Raw genomic sequence first — 21,242 nt, 5'->3', positions numbered from 1 at the left:
GTGTGGAAAATGAATGATCCTTAACCATTTGGAAGCATAGTGGGATGGGGGTGAGCTTGGAACCTGGGAAGGGAGGAGCCACCCTCCCTTAATCAGCTGTGACAAGCTGGACAAGATTGCAAAACACAGAACATAGAACACAGACAGAGCCCAATGCTACTTCCAATGACACAGATACACAGAAAAGTACACACACACACACACACATATATATATATATATATATATATATATATATATATATATATATATATATGTATACATGACAAATCTAATTCAGAGTGCTTTTCCTGGTATTATGCAGGTATTATCCAGGTAAATAAGAGCTTCAATCAAACTAAGTACTATGCAGCTAATCACAACAGCTTTATTTTAAAGTTTTCTTCCTGGTATTATACAGGCTATTAAGAATTTGATTAGTGTTAGGACCTGCACAGATTTGGCGTTTGGTGTGCAGGCTTAAGATACTTTGGCCAAAGACTCAAACTAAATGACCATATATTTTTAGTTTATATATATATGTACTTTACTGTGTATCTGTGTCATTGGAAGTAGCATTGGGCTCTGTATGTGTTCTATGTTCTGTCCTTGATTTTAACTATATATTGCCATGCCCAGTAGCACTCCGTTTTGACACTCATATGCAAATATATATATATGTTGTGGTTACTTTGGGGGTATATAAATTAGGAGCTGACTGTTTTTTTCTGTTTTAAAACCCAGAATATCACAGAATATCCGACCACAATGTGCCAGCGGGAGCAAAAGTTAGTCTGCTTCACACAATATTGAACAGCGGTTTAAGTTCTCATAAACAATCATACTGTGGGGGTCATGTACTAAGCTCCGTTAAGTCACTTGTAGAGCGCAAAGTGCTCTTAGAACGTGATGTTGCTCTGAACACGATGCACTAAGCAACGCAAATAGGCACTTTGCGCTCTAAAACTGACTTTTTTCCGTCTTCTTCCATCTTCTTCTGCCAGACGCCGAGGAGGGAACACCTCCCCTCCTAAGAAGAAAAGAAGGGCGTGGCAGAAGAAGATGGAAGAAGACGGAAGAAGACCCCAAAGAAGAAAAGAAGACCCCAAGACTGACGGGAAGGATTACAAATAGAAGAAAAAAGACACTGTTATGGATTGTAAGGGTTTATTATTTTATGGTTACCTGTGGATTGGATCCAGTGCTTCCGGGTCGCCTGGATTTCGGCGAGTGGGCATCTAATGGTAAGTAAACAAAAGAAAAGTTTATTATTTTTACTTTGACAGGTTTTTTTGATTTTTGATTCATGTCTTATTTTTTTCAGTCCCATTTAATGCCCGTGAATGTATCTATGTACCCATGGCTATACATACATTCACGGACACTGAATGGGTGTATTCTATGTAATTTTTGGATGTAAATGCATTGTTTTTTATGCTCTAGTATTGCCCCTGTATGTTATGTCTATCTATCTATCTATCTATATGGATAGACATACAAGGATAATAATTGATTGTTTTGCTAATGTTTATGTTCTTTTCATGTATGGCTAATGTATTTATCAGCTTTATTTAGACATTGGTGTGAATAATGTAATTTGTATTTCGTTACAGTTTATTTTTAATGGCTTCTTTCTGGTAGTTAGATTAGAATGATGGTGGTTACTTTCAATTAGAATTCTTTTGGCAATGGTTTGGCTTTAGGAATTGAATAGGGAATTGTATAATTGATTTGTATTGTATTGTAATTGGTTTAGGAAATGGATTAATTGATTGATGGTAAATGTATTGATGTTGCTTAGTTTCTATTTGATTTTCATGATGGCATTGGCGGTTAGGGGACATTGTTCATAGTGTATTTTATTGTTACATATATTTTGCATAGTGTTACATGATGCACAGATTAATTGCATCATGTACACACTCAATGCAATTGTGTGACATTTCATATACATTTGTGTAGCTGCTGGTTTGTTGGTTTATATTTACAATTGCTGCTGGATTTATTGTAACATGCAATGTGGTCATTTTAAGATTAAGATTTCATGTTTTATTTATGCATGTTTTATGTGTTTCATAATGGGCAAATAATCTATTATCCATATCTGGATAATAGTTATTTTGCACATTATTGTACTGTATGTGTTGGGGGGGGGGGTGGGGTGATAAATGTATTTAATGTATAGGTCCGGTTTATTTTTTTTACATACAGGGTTGGTTCCTTTTGGTGTGCGAGAGACCTCTGGAGACCACCTGAGGTCTCCTCGGGCTTCTCACGGCTACCAGACTGCTGGGTTCACGGGGGACACCTGCGGGGAAGAATCGGTGGCCACACATCTGTGGGGGTACCGCGGACCCATAGGGACCACCCGTGGGTCCCCAGACCCCGTGGGAACCACCCGAGGTCCCTCAGACACCTGTGGGTCCGACCCGGTGCCCCCCAGACATCCGCGGGCCTACCGTGGAAACCCCATTGTGGCCCACAGTGACCCGCGGAGACCACCTGGTGGACCATGGCACCTGGCGGGAACCACCAACAGGCCTCCAGACCCTATGTGAAACATGATGCTGGGCACCTGTAGGTCTGTGAGGTGACCCGTCAGGACCACCGGGGACTCGCATGGGCCTGGGGTATTAGCCCTGTATGTAAAATAATAAATCATGTATTTATGGGGGGGGGGCACAGGGGGTGGGTTATGTATTTAATAAATATAATGATGTTTATTGTGGGGCAGTGTATTGTTTTTATTGTGGGTACTGGGGGTGGGGGAAGGGGGTATGGCCCCAAGGGTATGTGGGTAGGCCTCCCGGCTGGGTAGTGGGTGAGGGTGGACAGGCCTCACGAGGTGGGGGGTAGTTGGGGAGGGTGTGTAGGCCTCCCGAGTGGTGGGTGAGGGTGGGTTAACCCCTTAATGACTGTAGCGGTTAATAACCGCTAAGGTGATTAAGGGGTTAGGGGACATTACATTGGCTGTTTTTATTCTTGTGTATGTTTTGCAGCACCAGAGGGACATGGGCAGGTTGAAGATGAGAATGAGGACGGTCTTCATCATGGGTCCCTGTAAAAGGTAAGTGTAATATATATTGACTGTATTTATTGTAATGTAGATGTATTTAAAATGGGCAAATGCATTATTATCCATATGTGGATAATAGTTTTTTTGCCCATTACAGTACTGTATGTGTTAGGGGGCGGGGGGATGTGTGTTGTATATTGCTATGTTTATTGGGGGCAATTGTCCCCAATAAATATGCTATTGTGCCTTAACCCCTTCATTGCGTAGCGGATAGCCGCTAAGGTAATGAAGCTGCTTTAATGTATTTTTATTAATAGTGTGTGGGAGCAGGGGGTCCCCTGAGCTGAACCGCATTGATTTGTGGCTCAGGGACCCCCTGCTTCCCGAGTTACAGGCCCCGGTTTGGGGCATCTGTGCCAGTGTCGCCGCCATCTTTATGGAGCCCACGTCGCGTCTTGGACACTATAAAGATGGCGGCGACATTGGCCTCTGATGCCCCATACCGGGGGCCCTGAGCCATTAGTCAATGCGGTTCAGCTCAGGGGACCCCCTGCTCCCGCACACTATTATTAAAATGTACATTAATGCAGCTTCATTACCATAGCGGATAGCCGCTATGGTAATGAATTATTATTTATTGTTATGTGTGTTTTAATACTAGTGTAGATGTGCAGGGGGTCTCCTGAGCTTAACCGCATTGGTTTCAGCCTCGGGGACCCCCTACTTCAGGAGATACAGGCCCCTTTATGGGGTGCCGGTATCCCCTGCAGAATTTAAATGTCCCGGTCACGTGACGCGGGAGCTTTAAAGTGCAAGGGATACCGGCACCCCATAACGGGGCTTGTATCTCCTGAAGTAGGGGGTCCTCGGACCTGAAACCAATGCGGTTCAGCTCAGGAGACCCCCTGCTCATGTACACTATTATTAAAATGTATTTATTTAGTGTACGATCGTCTGTAACAGCCTTGCATGGAGAAATAGAATCTCCATGCAAATGTTACAAGCGGCTTTTTTTTCTATCAGCTAGCATACGTAAAGGTTAAGAACGCTAGCAGGGGGAAAAAAAGCAACACGTACGCTGTGGGTGTTTTGAGCTATTTTGAGCAGGTACGTTAAAAAATGGGCTCAAGGCCTTAGTGAATCGCATCCCCGGCCTCACTTTTTAACGAACGTGCTTTTTTGAAACATCAGAACGCAAACCCATTGAGCTTAGTGCATAGCCCCCTATGTCCTCTATTATATGTTGCATAATCACATTATTGTACCTTTTATTTGCAGTAAGCTGTATTCTTTTATAACGAACAGGATCCTGTAGCACTCATTAATTTAATGACCAGAGTCAAACAGACATTTCAAGTCTTTTTAATAATGCAGATATAGGGGGCTATGCACTAAGCTCCGATAAGTCGTTTTAAGAGCGCAAAGTGCTCTTACAACGTGATGTTCCACCGAACACGACTCACTAAGCCATGCAAAGAGGCACTTTGCGTTCTTAAACTGACTTTGTCCTGGAATTTTTTCAAAGTCCAACTTTGCTCGTACGATAACCTGTTTGCATTCAATTCTGCCCTTCTCAGGGATTCACTAAGCTACGCAAAGTTATCGTACGCGAAAGTTGCGTTCAAAAAAGCTCGCCACCTAAAGGCAGGTGATAAAAAAGCTGGACTTTGAAAAATTTCTTTGTTTACATTTTTGCGAGCGCAACACCCATACAACAGGCCGGCGGGTGTCCCCGGCTAAGCCCCCGGGGGTCCCCGAGGAAGACCAGGGGTCCCGCGGGTGTCCCTGGCTGACCCCACAGGGGTCCGGGGGTCCCCGGCTCACCAAGAGGAGGTCCCCGCGGGAGTCCGGGGGTCCCCGCGGCCATCCCGTGGTCACTGCGGGAGTCCCGGGTAACCCGCAGGCCTGCGGTACCAATGTTGTGACTCCAAAAAAATAAACAATATTTCTAACTAAATACACCCCCCTCCCCCTCCCCCTAACACATACAATACAGTAATGGGCAAAATTACTATTATCCACATATGGATAATAATGCATTTTGCCCATTTAAAATACATATAAATTACAATAAATACAGTACATACAGTAAATACATATTACACTTACCTTTTCCAGGCACCCACGATGAAGGCTGTCTTCATCCTCATCCTGCCCATATCCCTCCGGTGCTGCAAAACATACACAACAATCAAAATAGCCAATGTAATGTCCCCTAACCCCTTAATCACCATAGCGGTTATTAACCGCTACAGTCATTAAGGGTTAACCCACCCTCACCCACCACTTAGGAGGACTAAATACCTCCCCCACTAACCATCCTGTGAGGCCTAACCGCCCTAACCCACTAACCCAGGCGGGAGACCTACCCACATACCCTTGGGGCCAATACCCCCTTCCCCCACCCCCAGTACCCACAAGAAAAACAATACAAAGCCCCACAATAAACATCATTATATTTATTCAATACATAACCCACCCCCTGTGCCCCTCCATAAATACATGATTTATTATTTTACATACAGGGTTAATACCCCAGGCCCACGGGAGTCCCCGGTGGCCCTGACGGGTGTCCATAAACCTCACAGTAGCCCAGCACCATGTTTCAAACAGGGGCTGGAGGCCTATGGGTGGTCCCCGCCAGGCGCCGTGGTCCACCAGGTGGTCTCCGCGAGGCACTGTTGGCCACAATGGGGTCTCCACGGGTAGGCCCACGGCTGTCTGGGGGCCCCCGGGTCAGACGCACAGGTGTCTGAGGGGCCTCGGATGGTTCCCACGGGGGTCTGTGGGCCCACGGGTGGTCCCTACAGGTCTGCGGTGCCCCCAACAGATGTGGGGACACCGGCTCTTCCCCGCAGTTACCCCCATGGACACCTCCAGCCTGGTACCCGTGGAAAGCCTGAGGAGACCTCAGGTGGTCTCCAGAGGTTCCCCGCAGACCAAAAGGAACCAACCCTGTATGTAAAAAAAATAAACCTGACCTATACATTAAATACATCAATCCCCCCTCCCCCCCACAAACACATACAGTACAATAATGTGCAAAATAACTATTTCCAGATATGGATAATAGATTATTTGCCCATTATTAAACACATTAAGTAGCATAATAAAATAAATAAAGTTCTACTAACCTCATCAATATGAAGCCCCTTCGCCAGCAAATTGCCTGTGTCCTCCGTTGCCAACAAAATACATAGAAAAAATTATTTGCAATGTATTGGCTATCAATTAACCCCTTAATCACCTTATCGGTTACTAACCGCAAAGGTAATTAAGGGGTTAAGCCACTCTGGCCCGATACCCACCCTGCCCCCATTCATTTGTACAGTTGGATATATATATAATATATATATATATATATATATATATATAACACCAATATACAAATAAATGGTTAAGGATTACATAAGCATGTGTATGTGGACATGTGCAGAGGTTTGCAATGGAGACTTTAAGGTGAAATTAAATAAGGCTTTTATTGCGCCTGTTTCTTTAACACAAGAAAATCATCCAAACGTATGCAAATAAGGGGTCAAACAAAGCTTCTGTTCCACTTGGGAGTATTTCTAGTGAAACCTATGCAGTCCACAACTCCCTTTAGATTAGCATGTCTCCCAGCCCCAAACATATATCTTGATATGTGCAGATATACAAAAAGTCTTAGAAAGGAAAGTCTTATCTGTCTCTTGTAGGGGAAGGCTTCTTTGTTCTCCAGGTTTAGAAGTACTTTCCCCTGTGTCTTGCTGGCAGCGTGCAGTCTCTTCTGGCAAGCTCAAGACGTCTGTCTCCTTGTTCAGCTCACAGGTGTGCTAAGGAGTCTCACTTCCTGTCTCAGAGGCAGGCTTTTTCTAACACCTCTAATCAGCCAGGTGCTGGGCAATTAACCAGCACACTGCTGGATTAGAGGCAAGTTTTCTGAACAGGGTAAGTCCCCTGTTACATACCTCCCCTGTTTGTGGGAAGCTCGGGCTTGCCACGGCCAAAGCCCATCCTTCCACTCTCATTCGAGATATCTCTGTGACTTGAATGAGAGTGGATGGAGGACAACCCTCAGTCCTGCTGGGATTGGAGCCCTTCCTCCAGTTTAGTAGTGTCTCCTCCAGAAGGTGCTTGAGATCAGCAGTCCTCAGTGCTCAAGGAGAACTTTTCCCAAGTACAGTCTTTTTACTGACCACGTGGTTCTGAGATTTCCCCTTTGTAGGGCACTCCTCTTTTTGTAGGCAGACTGTATGGCGACAGTCGCAGAGCGCCTATGCAAATCGCTCTCTCTCGCCATCCTTCCCATGTGCTCCACTTTAGCACCAAATGTCCATTTCCTAGTATCACAAGAGTGCCCAAGAACAGCCACTTGAGCCCTCAGTTCTTGAAGCTGTCTTCCTGCACTTTTCCCATTCAATGTAGTCGCCAGTTCAGCTTCTTTGGGATTGAGTTACGATTCCAGCTCCATTTCCAGAGAATGTCCTATCTTTTCAGCTTCCTCAGCTAAGGTTTCTTCTGGCTTTGATTCTGCACTCCTACCTCTGTTTGTTGCCCGTTGGGCGGTTGCAGGTTTGGCTAGTGCTTTCTTAGGTGGCTCAAACTTCGTAATCTTGTTTTGAAGGTGAGTGGTGTCCCCAGCTCTCACTGTACCCTTGTCCTCATGGACCTTAGTTACTGTGGGATACCGATGCTTGGACAGAGCCAATACCTTTTCCCGTATTGGAGGCATCTGTAAGTTACTGGGCTGCAGAGTCTTACTCTGTTTCTTAGTGTTTCCTGCCATTCTCCTTTCATGGTCTTTATTTCTTCCCTGTACTTTCTCTGAGCTTGCTTCCACCTATCATTCTTTATTTTGTTGAGCACTGTGGACTTCTTCGCTTGGGCCGCAGATACTCGTCTCAGTTTCTGGACCTTTATGCGCTCCCTCTTGTACCGAGTCACCTGGCTTCTAAGCTTAGCCTCTAGCGATGCTTTGGTGATGGTCAAGGTAGCCTTCAGTTTATCCTGCTGCTTTGCAAGGACGCACTGGGTAATCAGACGTTCCTGCAGCACTAGTATTTCCTTAGCAGCCTGCAGATTTTCTTCCTGCAGAGTTCGCTGCTTCTCCTCGACATTCTGGAGGTGTGTATGCAGACCTTGCAGTTGGTTCTCCAGTCGATGCTCTGCTTAAAATTTTTCATCTTCCAACCGTTTCTTTATTTTTTCAAGCTCGTGCAGCTTTTCATTCTTTCCAGTGACGTGGTTTGTCAACTCCGAATTTTCTTTTTTTAATCTTAAATTTTCTCCTTTTTCAGTCTCTGTACTATTCAGGGCCTCCTTGCAGTCCACCTTCCATTTTTGCACATCTGCTTAGAGGCGGGCTGTCTCCTGGCGTGAAACTTCCATCTCCAGGTTTAGGTTCTCAAGCTCCTTCTGAGAGACTTTGAGATCTAAGTTAAGATGGAGGATAGTTTTCTTTGAAATGTCCAGCTCCTCAGTGAAACTGTGAAGTTCGTTTCTGGAGACTTCCAGTTCTGTGCGGCAGCTGTTGATCTCATGATGTGAGGCGTCCAGTGCTCTGCGGAGTTTATGAACCTCCTTCTGAGATACGTCCACCTCTGTCCGGACACTGTTGACCTCCTGTTGTGAGGCACTCAGCTCTACGCGAAGAGTGTGAACCTCTTGCTGAAAGACTGTCATCTCCTTCAGTGCCTCCTCATACTTCCGCTTCAGCTTAGCCATAATTTTATCAGATTGGCTCTGCTTTTCATCCATGGCGATAATAGTAGCATTTGCATTATCTAGCTCAGTCTTGAGATCGTCCAATTCTGTCCTGGCCAAAGAGTACATTGCGAGCACATCTTTCTGTAGCTTCACGTTATTTTTCAGTAGCTCTGCGTAATCATCTTTCTTCAGTTTCAATTGTTCCCGGAGCAGATCACAGTCATGCCTGGCAACCTTCAGGGCATCCCCAGGGCTGGTCAAGGGATCGTCACTCACCGGTTCCGGCTCTGCTTCCCTGGGATGGTTGGTTGAGGGTTTCTCACTATTAGCACCGAACAGACACTTCTTTGGGGTACACGACTTCTGCCTTGGGCCCTCTGGATATTCGGTCATCCGCGGGACGACTTCTCCATTTTCTCTAGGCTGCAGGGCATTTTGGACCCCCTTTTCCTCCGCAAGATCTGCAGATGTGTCTGTTCCTTCCACTGTAAGTGAAGAACCGCTTTTCTTTTTCCACCTTTTTGTTTTGGATGACACTGTCCCCTCAGGGATACTGGGGTCTCCATCTTCATTTGAAATGTTAGCAGCGTCACTGGATCCACCCTGCTTTTCTTGCAACTGTAATAGCTGATGGAAATATTCGATGATCCGCTGCTCCCGCTCTTTCTCCTGCCGATCATATTCGTCATCATAGGGAGCGGTCTTTTCGGTTCGTACCGAGTTCAGGCACCCCCACCATTCTTGGGGTGTTTTGTGGGTGTGACTCGGTTTGGGTTCCCCATAAGAGATGTCTTCCACCTCATCGGACTGGAAGGGCCACTCTTCCGTGGGGTAGGTCTTGTTTCTTCTTTAGGAGGTCCGTCCTCCTCGGCGTCTGCCTTCAAAATGAGACGACATAGGCTTTTATAAGCCTATGACGTCACATTTTCATCAAATGGTTCCCACGGCCCTAATTGGGCCATGAAAACCATGTGATTTGGGGGGGGGGAGGAATTGATGACGTCATTTAAAGGCAATGACGCCAGCCAATCAGAATGGCTGTGCTTCAAATGCCTTTAAGATGACGACATGAAAAGAAAGATGGCCGCCCTCACATGGTACGGTAGCCAATCAGAGCGTGGGAACGTAATCCCAACTCTGTTTATTTATAACAAAACATAGTAGACATGCTTCACAGATACGTGGTATCATCTCCAAACATTGGTACGTTCTTAAATTAGACTCAGATCTGGACGAGGTCACTAAAAGCGGGCCTAAATTTGCTTTTAAAAAAGCTAACACTTTGGCTACATAAATTTCTAAGAGCGTCTACCAATCACAAAAATCCACTGTGTCTAATATACCCAAGGGATTCTTTAAGTGCGGTTTCTGCAGGTCATGCCAATTTGCACAACCTATTAAAAGAATATCTGCTTTATATCCCAAGACCAGATATAGGATTAAGACCTTCATTAATTGCCACTCTAGCTATGTGGTTTATGTCATTTCTTGTGGATGTCATCTGAAATATGTTGGGAAGACGATAAGGCCCTTATACGTCAGAATTTCAGAACATATTAGTTGATCAGAAAAAATGTCACCACCCACCCGGTATCTGACCACTTTTCTAAATGTCCCCAGGGAGGATTGAAAAATTTCAAATATTATGGCATTGATCATGTACCAATAGATACGAGAGGTGGAGACAGGCTTAATCGCCTGAACAATAAAGAAATTGAATGGATCTTTTGTCTTAACACTTTGCAACCAAATGGTCTCAATACAGATTGGGAGCTACAAAACTTTCTCCACGATTGATTTTCATGTATTTATTTTATATTCGACCCCCCCCTTTCCCCCACCCCCCTCCCCTTCCCCACCCCTTCCCCTTGCTTTTTACCTTTTCTTTTCTTTTTGAATTATTTTTGAATTGTTAATTTATTTTGAATACATTTACATTTAGTGAACATGTTTATTTCATCATTAGTGATTTTTCATATACATACTTTTCTATTGCATATACATTTTTTCAATTATTTATTGATCAATAAGGTTTAAATTGATGTATCATTTTGTTTGCTCAATCATTATGTCTTGTATTCACAATTCAGTTTTGCTACTCAAAGTACTTAATATATATACACTTCTCTTGTATGCCAGTGTATCTATACAATTTGTTTTAACCATTAGTTTGCCACAAATCACTTGCCCTGTATATGCTTATGAAGTCACATGAGTATATGTATTTTGTATTTTGTATCTGCAACGTGTATATATTGTTTCCAGGGTATAAGTTTGATTGCTGTGTTAAACACACTTTTGTGCTGTGTTATAGTGAAAAAAGGCGCTAACACTACTAGTGTTCACTTAAAATAAACCGTGAATAAATTAAATCAAATCTAGTGATAAAGAATAATTCAGTGAAAACGTGATAATAACGTGAAAAAATTAATTAAAACCCCCTGCTCAAACCCAGCTTTTTAGGGACTGGTTCCACTGGTCCCTCAATTCGTAGAAATCCGTTCGCAATCCAGGGGGAGCATATAAGGGAGATAAAACAAAATACAATCTAAGTGTAGACAATAAAATAAATTGTGGGTCAAGTGAGTGATGCGTCTTGGCTCATATGTGTAGCCTACTCACAAGATGTAGATAAAATACGGGCAGTAAAGAACAATTGTCTTTGCGGGAATGACCTCTCTTCCAATTGTAGTGAAGACCTCCACTCTCAGCAAGACATCGGTGTATATGAGGGAGCCCCAGAGGTGGAGAGCTCAACATAGCGGCGTCCCACGTAGCTATCGAAGGCGATGCGACCAAAACACCCCAGAGGGATTACAGGAGGTGGAGTGTCCAGCTTAGCGGCGTCCCAACGCAGTGTTTGCAGACCGGAGGTGGTGGGTGAGCCAGAAGTTCGCAGCTAACTCTCTTCCATCACAGTTTTGTGATATATGCATTATATGAATGTTTTTATTGTAAGTGTTCATTTTTTAACCCTATAAAAGTTACGTTTTATATGATTGGTCTGCACTATGGATATCTTTTCTCCCTCATATACACCGCTGTCTTGCTGAGAGTGGAGGTCTTTAATGTATTTTTATTAATAGTGTGCGGGAACAGGGGGTCCCCTGAGCTTAACCACATTGATTTCATACTCAGGGACCCCCTGCTTCCCGAGTTACAGAGAGAGACCAAGTCAGTCATCCTACTCACACACACACTCTCACACACACTGACACACACACTGACAGACACACACACACTCTGACAGACACATACACACACACACACACACACACACACACACACACACTCTGACAGACATACACACACTCACACACACACCCACACACTGACAGACACACACTCTGACAGACACACACACACGCACACACCCACACACTGACAGACACACACCCTGACAGACACACACATACACACACTCTGACAGACACACACATACACACACACAGACACACACACACACACACACAGACACACACACACACACACACACACACACACACACACACACACACTGACAGACAGACACACACACACACACACAAACACACACACACACACATTCTGACAGACACACACACTGGCAGACACCCACACACACACCCACACACTGACAGACACACACACACACACACACACTCTGACAGACACACACACACATCCACCCACACACTGACAGACAGACACACACACACACACACACATTCTGACAGACACACACACTGACAGACACACACACACACTCTGACAGACACACACACACACACACACTGACAGACACACACTCTGACAGACACACACTCTGACAGACACACACCCACCCACACACTGACAGACACACACACTCTGACAGACACATACACACACTGACAGACACACACACACACACACTCTGACAGACACAAACACATACACACTCTGACAGACACACACACACACTGACACACACACACACACACACACACACACACACACACACACACACACACTGACACACACTGACACAAACACACACTGACACACACACTCACTGACACACACACACTGACACACACACACACACTGACTGACACACACACACACACACACACACACACACCACTCTGACAGACACACAGACCCACCCACACACTGACAGTCACACACACACTCTGACAGACACATACACACTGACAGACACACACACACACACACTCTGACAGACACACACACACACACACACACACACACTCTGACAGACACACACACACACACACACACACACACACACACACACACACACACACACACACACACATTCTGACAGACACACTGACAGACACACACACACACACACACACTCTGACAGACACACACACTGACAGACACACACACACCCACACACACACACACACTCTGACAGACACATACACACACTGCAGCAACATGAACCCGCCTCCGGCTTTTTTTTCCCCCTCCAGTGCGAGCGGGGGAAATTAAACAGCAGCGCGAGCAGGGAAAAAAAAACATGTGTGCTGCTTTGGCCAATAGGAGCTCGCCACTGTGTTAAATCCACTCGCCCGGGGCGTGCAGATGTATAGGTTTGTCGAACACTGTATATATATATATATATATATATATATATATATATATATATATATATATATATATATATATATATATATATATATATATATATATATATATATATATATATATATATATATATATATAAACACACACACACATATACACACATTACGGAGCCTGAGGAAGCCCAAAAGGCGAAACGCGTAGCTCAAAATACCCCAACATTTTTGGTCCTATCAAGCCACCGTCGGGAGCAGGACACGCGGACGTGCAGCGCTACATCCGGACGCGGAGGCAGTTCAGCTGCAGCACCACAAGCCCTGCTCGATTTCCCAAAGACTGGCTTTTTTACTTTTCCACAGAGTGACTCACGGACTGAGTTAGCTGTGTTCTGTTGTACTGTCCATTCAATAAAGACTTTAGCCTTGTATTTATCGGGCTCAGACCTTTTTGACCCTATTAGGGGGGGGGTGAGGACCCACGTTTAGCACCAGTGGACCTCTCCCAGCTGGGACCTAGAAGGAGAACTAAAAGATACCATTTCCAAGTGTGCACTCACACTTGGCCGTGTGAGTAGTAACATTTTATTTTATTTCTGCCTTTAAACTGAGGTGTGGCCTTTTAACCTTCTGTTTTTAGAGCGTTTACTTCCCATTAAGAAGCAGGACTGCCCCATAAAGACTAAGAGACCATCCCCTAGAGCGCACGCACACATGCCCGTGTGAGTGTTTTATTTATATTCTTGCTCTATATCCTGATATCTTCCTGATAAAATCACAGTTTGCTCATACATTTTGTGTGTATTTTTATTCCGAGGGTGTGATGAACATCAAAGAAGTAGGAGAAAGAAATTACAGACGCAAGGCGGCGAAAGTATCCAGAAGACAGAAAGGAGACGCAAGAAAAAAAAGAGAAGAAGGAAAAGTGAGCCCAAAAGATACCTTTATGCGACAGCATTCGCACAAGGCCGTGTGAGTGTTATAATTTATTCTACACCCTCAAAACCCTTGAGATTGACATAGAGCATTTTACAACCTTTTTAGGTTATTTATCAGATTTTCACCAGTGCTCCCCCATCCCCCCCTTTTTTCTTGTCACATATACACACACACCTATTGCCCATTACAGCGTCGCCATAACGACAGCATCACATGATGCCGCGATGCGGAGGGAGGAGAGCTGCTGTCTTACAGAGGCGCCATTCTCTCCCACTGAAATCAGTTTCATTGCTGTGGGGAAGTGTGTGGGGCCTCTGTAAGCGTGATAGCAATTATTGGTGGGTGCAAATGCTTGGACTTTAGACTCATTTCAAATAGATATAACGTGGAAAGTCTGTGCCTAATATCGAAAGGGAAAACATAGAAATATAATTGGTTGATTTACCATGTGACTGCCCACCACATATTATGTGATCTATATAAGGGCCACACTCTCGCTAAACACTTTAGTAGCAGAGAAAGAAAGTGTGAGGATGGACCTGTGATATGACGATTGTAGATAAAGAAGAAAAGATTAAAATATTTATTTTTTTCAATCTGTCCAGAGGATTATTTTACAAGCAAGAGGGGGCCATGAGTTGCAATCAAGGATGAGGATTGTCATCGAGGGATATAGATGGAAGTCGATAACAGTAGGCCATCAGCCCCTGGATTAGATCTCAGTTGAAGCCTTGTATTACATTTGTTTTCTTTCAGCCATCAAGTGGCAAAGACTGGATTTATTTTTTTACATTATTTATCAGGGGGTTTATGGTTGGGCATCAACCCTTTGGATTAATAAATTGGACTAGGTAATGGAAATCCTGGACTTCACTGTGGATGGAGTAAAGGTTTTTAATGTAATCATTAAACCCATTGGTGCCAATGAGGCTAAAAACGTCTCTTCTTGAGAAGTCCTAGATAGCCTCACTGGTACTTAAGAGGTTAATGACCACTTTATTTACATTTAAATGTTAATTTTAATATTGTTTTTATTTATACCTTGGTTTACCATTCTATTTAACAGAATATTGCAGATTTGTCATAGGATTCAATGGCAGTGATAATGCAGAAAATCACAGAATATGCCACCATAGCACGCCAGAAGGCGCAACAACCTTAGCTAAATCTATATGTATGTTGGTGTGGGGTGTGAGATGGTTGTAGCAGCCCGGTCAAGTTTCACGCACTATGCATGGTTATTATGCATTAGGGTCCTGTTTAACAGTCTTGTGTAGCATGAGGTAAATCTCACGCTGCCGGAAGACCCTGAGACAAAGTCCCAACCCTGCCTCCATTTAACATAACACAACCCTACATGTCATAACTCAGCATTGCATGTCATAAACCTGCCTCTGCACATCATAACCCCACCTTCACACGTCACATTTTGCTTTCCCAACAAATGCTGGATTACCTGCTCTGGAACTGCACGGGGGACTGAGATTATGCTCCTGGGAGGAAGGAGTTGAGGGTTAACCTCTGTTTGCCATAGGGGCGAGCAAGCTTTACTAGCGTTTTTTAGTACACAAGAGAGGGTAGTGGGTTGCCCTCACTATCTGGCCAACCTTGACAGAGCTTAGTGTACGTGGTATGCATTTCATTTTTGCTCATTTGCACATTACTTGCAGAACATTTTCACTAATGTTTGTTATAAATAACTGACTTTTATGGAAAGTTAAACAAGATAACAAAGTTAAAATGTTATCTTTAGTGAATACAGAATTACTATTAGCAGAGTTTAGTGAATGAGAGAGAGAGAGAGAGAGAGAGAGAGAGAGAGAGAGAGAGAGAGAGAGAGAGAGAGAGAGAGAGAGAGAGAGAGAGAGAGAGAGAGAGAGAGACCAAACATCCATGCCTATGTAGCAATCTCAGAAGTAGGATTAGAAAAGCAGTTTGAACTACAGTACTAAGGAAGCTATCCTCCTTCCATCCTACACACACACACACACACACACACACACACACACACACGCGCGCACGCACGCACGCACGCACACACACTCTGAATGGAGATTTAACAAAAAGGACTTTATATATTCAGTATGAGGTATACAATAATAGTATAGACATAGCTTTTAAAGAAGTCTGAATCCAAAAAACTAGTAGTATAGGACATCAGGGAATCAGTTTTTGTAAATATGTGGTCTTAGAGCATGCCCACGTACAGTTTATTTCAGGAAAGCATTATTGTAAGAAAAAAACCCTTTGAAGGAGGCTTATTTTTTTTTTTATAGAGATTCTGGGATCTTACCAAATTTAAAGCACTGGAATTATTATAATTAAAAAAACAGAAGTAGCGGGCACACCAAAAAGTCACAATTACTGAATATATTACACTACAACTTCATTAAACTTGTCAAGAAGAAATGTCAATTTACAGCACAATCCATTAATATAATAAATAATCATCAATCAAATGTGATTGTGTGTGTTAAGACGTATATATATATCCTTTATAGGTTTGATGACGTGAACTTATTTAAAAACTTGAACATGTGACCCAGAACTTTGATGCACTGTGCCCTAACAAGAACCCATGTTAGTCTTGTTTTGGGGTGAGATAAGTAGTTATCAAATTAAAAACGTTTTTTTTTTTTTTTACTGTGCAAGACAATGATATGTAGCCTGCTCATGCACAACTGTTTTGAATGCACTATTAACTTATTGAGTGTTAGGAACATCAATCGCATTACAAGATAAAAGAATTGTGCTTATGATCAAAAAATACTTTGTACCTGATATTACTTTCCTATTGTATCGAGCTGTTTTGATGCGTAATTTTATTACAGTACATTTTCCTTGCAATTTTTCTTACTTGCTCATGACCCAATAACTGTGTTCTTTGTTTACACTCCCCCCAAAGGTTTTTTTTTTTTTTTAAAGAGTTCATGCTTTATAACCATCATTTTGCACAGCATATCAATTTTGTGGAATCTTACATTTGGAATATACAACTGTAAAACGTTCTTGGAAGTTTCTCTCATTAGGTCCAAGAGACCATGAAAGATAAATTGTTTCATTTCCTTTCATGAGTCAAAAATTAAACCATCCATGCTTTTTAACCATCATACATACTGCTCTCTCCTTTGCCCTATAAGTGACATTGATTGATCACAACTTCAAGTTGTAGGTTTCAACATTGATTACAATTTTACGACATGAAAGAAAACATGCAAACCTAGGCTTTATTTATAAATGTAAATTGATCATTGAGAAAGGGTAGTGTACAGCAAGAAATTTTCCAATCTATTATACTTATCTTGCAAGTATAGGCACTATTAAAACTAGCTGTTAGTCCTTAAACACATTGTTTTTATCAGGATCCCCATATTTCTAATTCAGTACAATATACTTCAGTATAAAATACCTTCAGTATATAAAATGAATGTTTTTTCATGAAACTTTAAAGATGAACCCATGCTATCTCTCTTGGATTTCAAGCCAGTTTTACAATAGAACTGCCTATAGCATTTTAAGGTTTTGCATTTGTAAGATGGCACCATGGAGCTTCCCAACACGACTGTAATTCTCTTTCCCAGCAATGAAATGCCAGATGGTACAGTACTTGCTTTACTAACAGGTACATCATGTATATTGCTTATCATCTAACACATTTTTGAACATCAAGAAATGTTTACATATTGGTTAAATATCTGACCTCCACCAAACCAAACATAGCAATCTGTTAAATTGTTTACAACTCTGTGTAATAATAAACTTACACGTAACATGAAGATATGTATTTTTTAAACAGCATTTGCTTATTCATCATGACTAGACATACAGTAGAGTATGTGCATACAGTATATACAAGTATATGCAGGCACAATTTAATATGCATAATAGTCTTTTAATGGGTACTGTAATCATGCAAATCAAGAATGAATTCTTAAGAGCTTTGTTTATGTTTATTATTCTATATGCTATGTTTATTATGGAAATAAAGAAATAGGTGCCAATTATAACATTTTCAAACACAATTGCTTTCAAAAGCAATTCTCTTAATTTTTCTAGCAATACAATCCTTCTGCAGTATCACCTTTAAAGCTGGAGTTTCCAGCTACAAAGTTAGAAATGACTTAAGACATAGCCATACAGCTAGTCCTCGCTATCCAACGTTTTACTTTACAACAAATGGCATATCCAACGCTTTACCATGCAACCCTACGGGCCATTTTTCGACTCCGGAATGCGTTATCTGATGCTGGAATGCGTTATCCAACGCTCACCGCCACTGATTAACATGGGACTCAATTTACAACGATTTCACTATCCAACGCTACTCCTAGAACGGATTCCGTTGGATAACCGAGGACTGCCTGTATTACAGTATAAATGTATGAGAAAAAGCAAGCTAAAGACTTGTCACTGGATGTTTCCTAATAAGACATAGGCAGTTTCTATGGTAATAAAATGAACTTCAGAAAACAAACGGAAATGTAAATAGAAGTGTTCTCTCCCCTTCTACTTAAAGTTGACTCACATTCAGAATACAGAGATCTTCACTAAGTACTTTGAGGGCAGCAAGTTATTTAAATTAAATTCAACCAAATAATTTTAGCACATATCAAAGACATGGACCAACACACTCTAGTCCTGAGGTTCTTGGTGAGTAGCACGTTAGAAAAATGTAGAAATAAATAAACCTTAGATAAATGTACATAAACTACTGTAATGCTGAGTAAATGTATTTGTATATAGAGATTTGAATTTTAAATTGTTTAACAACACTGCAAAAGAAAGCACTAATTGGATCAAATGATAACTAGCCATAGAAAACAATGGGATTCCTTTGGTAAAGCTGGTGCTATTTTTGTTACAGATTTGCCCCAAATTTTTGGGGCACATTGATAAATTACCTCCTATATTTTTAATCAATCCACTGCCAAATTACTTTGCATTCTTAGCAAGTCATTTCATTTAAATGTTTTGGAAATCACACTGTTTGTGGATAAAGTGAACAATATTGCAAAACCTAGTGAAGAAACAGAACAAAAATCATTTCAAGAATGTAGTCATTTCTTCACCTGGAAATGTCTTCGTTTTTCTTTTCTATAAATGGATTTGTTACAAGGGAATCACTTCATATTTATCTTAACTGATCAATGCACCTTTTCTAATCGATGCAGAAATGATAACTTTCAAGGATCAAGATCACTTATGATATATGTGGGTTATATCCAGTATGGGGGTGCCATCACAAATGGCATTTTAATGGCAAGGTACTGTCTCCAATGAGTGAAATTCAGTGAGACTAACTGAAAATCAGTTATACTGTATTTCACAGATCTATTTTTATGCAATATAATATAAGTTAGCCCCAGGGATTCACAGCATTTTGATATGTAATTGTAAACCTGAATTTGTATGAATTGGTAATCCTTCCAGAATGATTGTTTCTGCAAAGCAGCAGTACAGCAGCTGCATTGCACATTTTTGGTCTAGTTTGTAGAAATGGCCAAAAATAATAATAATTTATGTTTAGATAGAGAATATAATCCTATTCTACAATGCCTGATTGTGACACCTGGCGAACTGCAGTACACCCCTGCAGATAAAACAGCCGCTTGCCCTCTGTCTGCAGAAACTGCTAATTATTTATTCCCATCTCCTTTCATTTCAGTTCACCTACTGACTTTTGTTAGAAATAAAAAGGTTGCAATAATTATCCACTTGCATGCTACAGACATTTCTACAAAGCAAATGAATCCTATTGACAAAGCTCCGCAAACTGGCTAATATGATAGCAACCTGTAAAAAAACAGTCTGAAGGATAACATTTAAAAAAATGGATTTCTAACTTTATGGTATTTGTGCAACTTAGATGACAGTATTTGAGTACCATGCAATGATAAACAGTGAGTTTGGATGGCTTTCCGGGGTTATCAGTGGTTGCAAATTGTTCTGACTGATGGTTGACAGACATACATGCAGGTTAGAGATTACTTTTCTAGGAATATCTGAATATCACTGCATTGATTCTGATCACTCAAAGCACTGCAGATCATACAGCTCCAGGCATGTTAAGCAACCACAACAATGTGATTGGACACAGCTATGCATGATACAGACCTCGCTGATGTGTCTTTGATTTAAGTCACGCATGCATAAAACCACAAACACAGTATTGTAAAGAGAAAGAAGTTGATTGACTTACAGAATTCTCACTTATCAAAACGACACGGCAAACTCCAGCGATTTCTTTATGACATCACTTGGAAGCTCTTCTCACAAGCTCAATTCCAACCCCTGCTCCTTCAATGCAAGACAAGGGACCAATCCCTACCCCACAACCGTAGGTGAATATCATGCAGGGGTGTCAGAGCAAATCCAGTTGAGCCATAGAGTCAACACTCTATGGATGTTACAGTATTGCTGACAAGTGTCAAACAGTCCCATGCAAGCCTACCCGTCTTTGGGTGTCTGTATTGCTTCTGTGAGAGAACCGGAGTGAGAAGTATGCACGATCTCTGGTAACTGACTGAGTTTAAGCGGTGGAGGTGGGGGTGAGCTCTGATGCTGGAGTTTCATTGGAGGAAGGCAGAGCACAGCTTGAAGGCTGCACGTCTTTCTCAAGCTTCTCAATGAGCCAGCAGGAGTGGAAAAGGATCCCCACTTCATAGAGGGATCGCCCCTCTTCCTGAGCCAATCCACCACAGCACATCCACAGGGTGGGAGGGACGTACCTGTGTTATTGCTGCTACTGATGAGCTCTGTACATCAGGATACTGTATCAGCTGAGCAGCAGTCACATCATTGAGAAGTGTAGTTGCAGTGTAGGCTGCCTGATACATGAATGGCTTTTTGCTGATAAAATGGCTCAGAAAAGAGCAATTAGTATCAGAATGCAGATACACGCAGTGTTTAGAGTTCTGTGTTTGAATTTAATGGCTTTATTTATTTTCTAATGTATTTCCCCAAATTTAGGAGAGCAATCTGGTTTAAAGTTTGACAGACTTGAATTTGGTTCTGAGGGGAAAATCTAGTTTTCAGATTCGTATCTTTTTGTT

At 42.2% G+C, this 21,242-nt stretch overlaps 1 protein-coding gene across 2 annotated transcripts in view; it reads right to left on the bottom strand.

The window, feature by feature from the left end:
- CALCR (calcitonin receptor) overlaps positions 1-20,816 on the bottom strand; it is a 379,531-nt gene extending 358,715 nt beyond the window's left edge. Inside the window, exons 1-2 of one of the 2 annotated variants that reach the window (XM_075587337.1) lie at positions 20,390-20,816; positions 1,165-1,217 (exon numbers count right to left, since the gene is read on the bottom strand). The gene's annotated coding sequence lies outside the window, so the exon portion shown is untranslated. The remainder of the gene's footprint in view (positions 1-1,164; positions 1,218-20,389) is intronic. The other variant, XM_075587336.1, reaches the window with a different exon arrangement.
- Positions 20,817-21,242: the final 426 nt, after the last annotated feature.

This window comes from Ascaphus truei, chromosome 2 (genome assembly GCF_040206685.1).
Source record: "Ascaphus truei isolate aAscTru1 chromosome 2, aAscTru1.hap1, whole genome shotgun sequence".
NCBI classification, from domain to species: Eukaryota; Metazoa; Chordata; class Amphibia; order Anura; family Ascaphidae; genus Ascaphus; species Ascaphus truei.
Note: the sequence above shows the minus strand (reverse complement) of the source record. Positions and strands in the feature narration are given on the sequence as shown.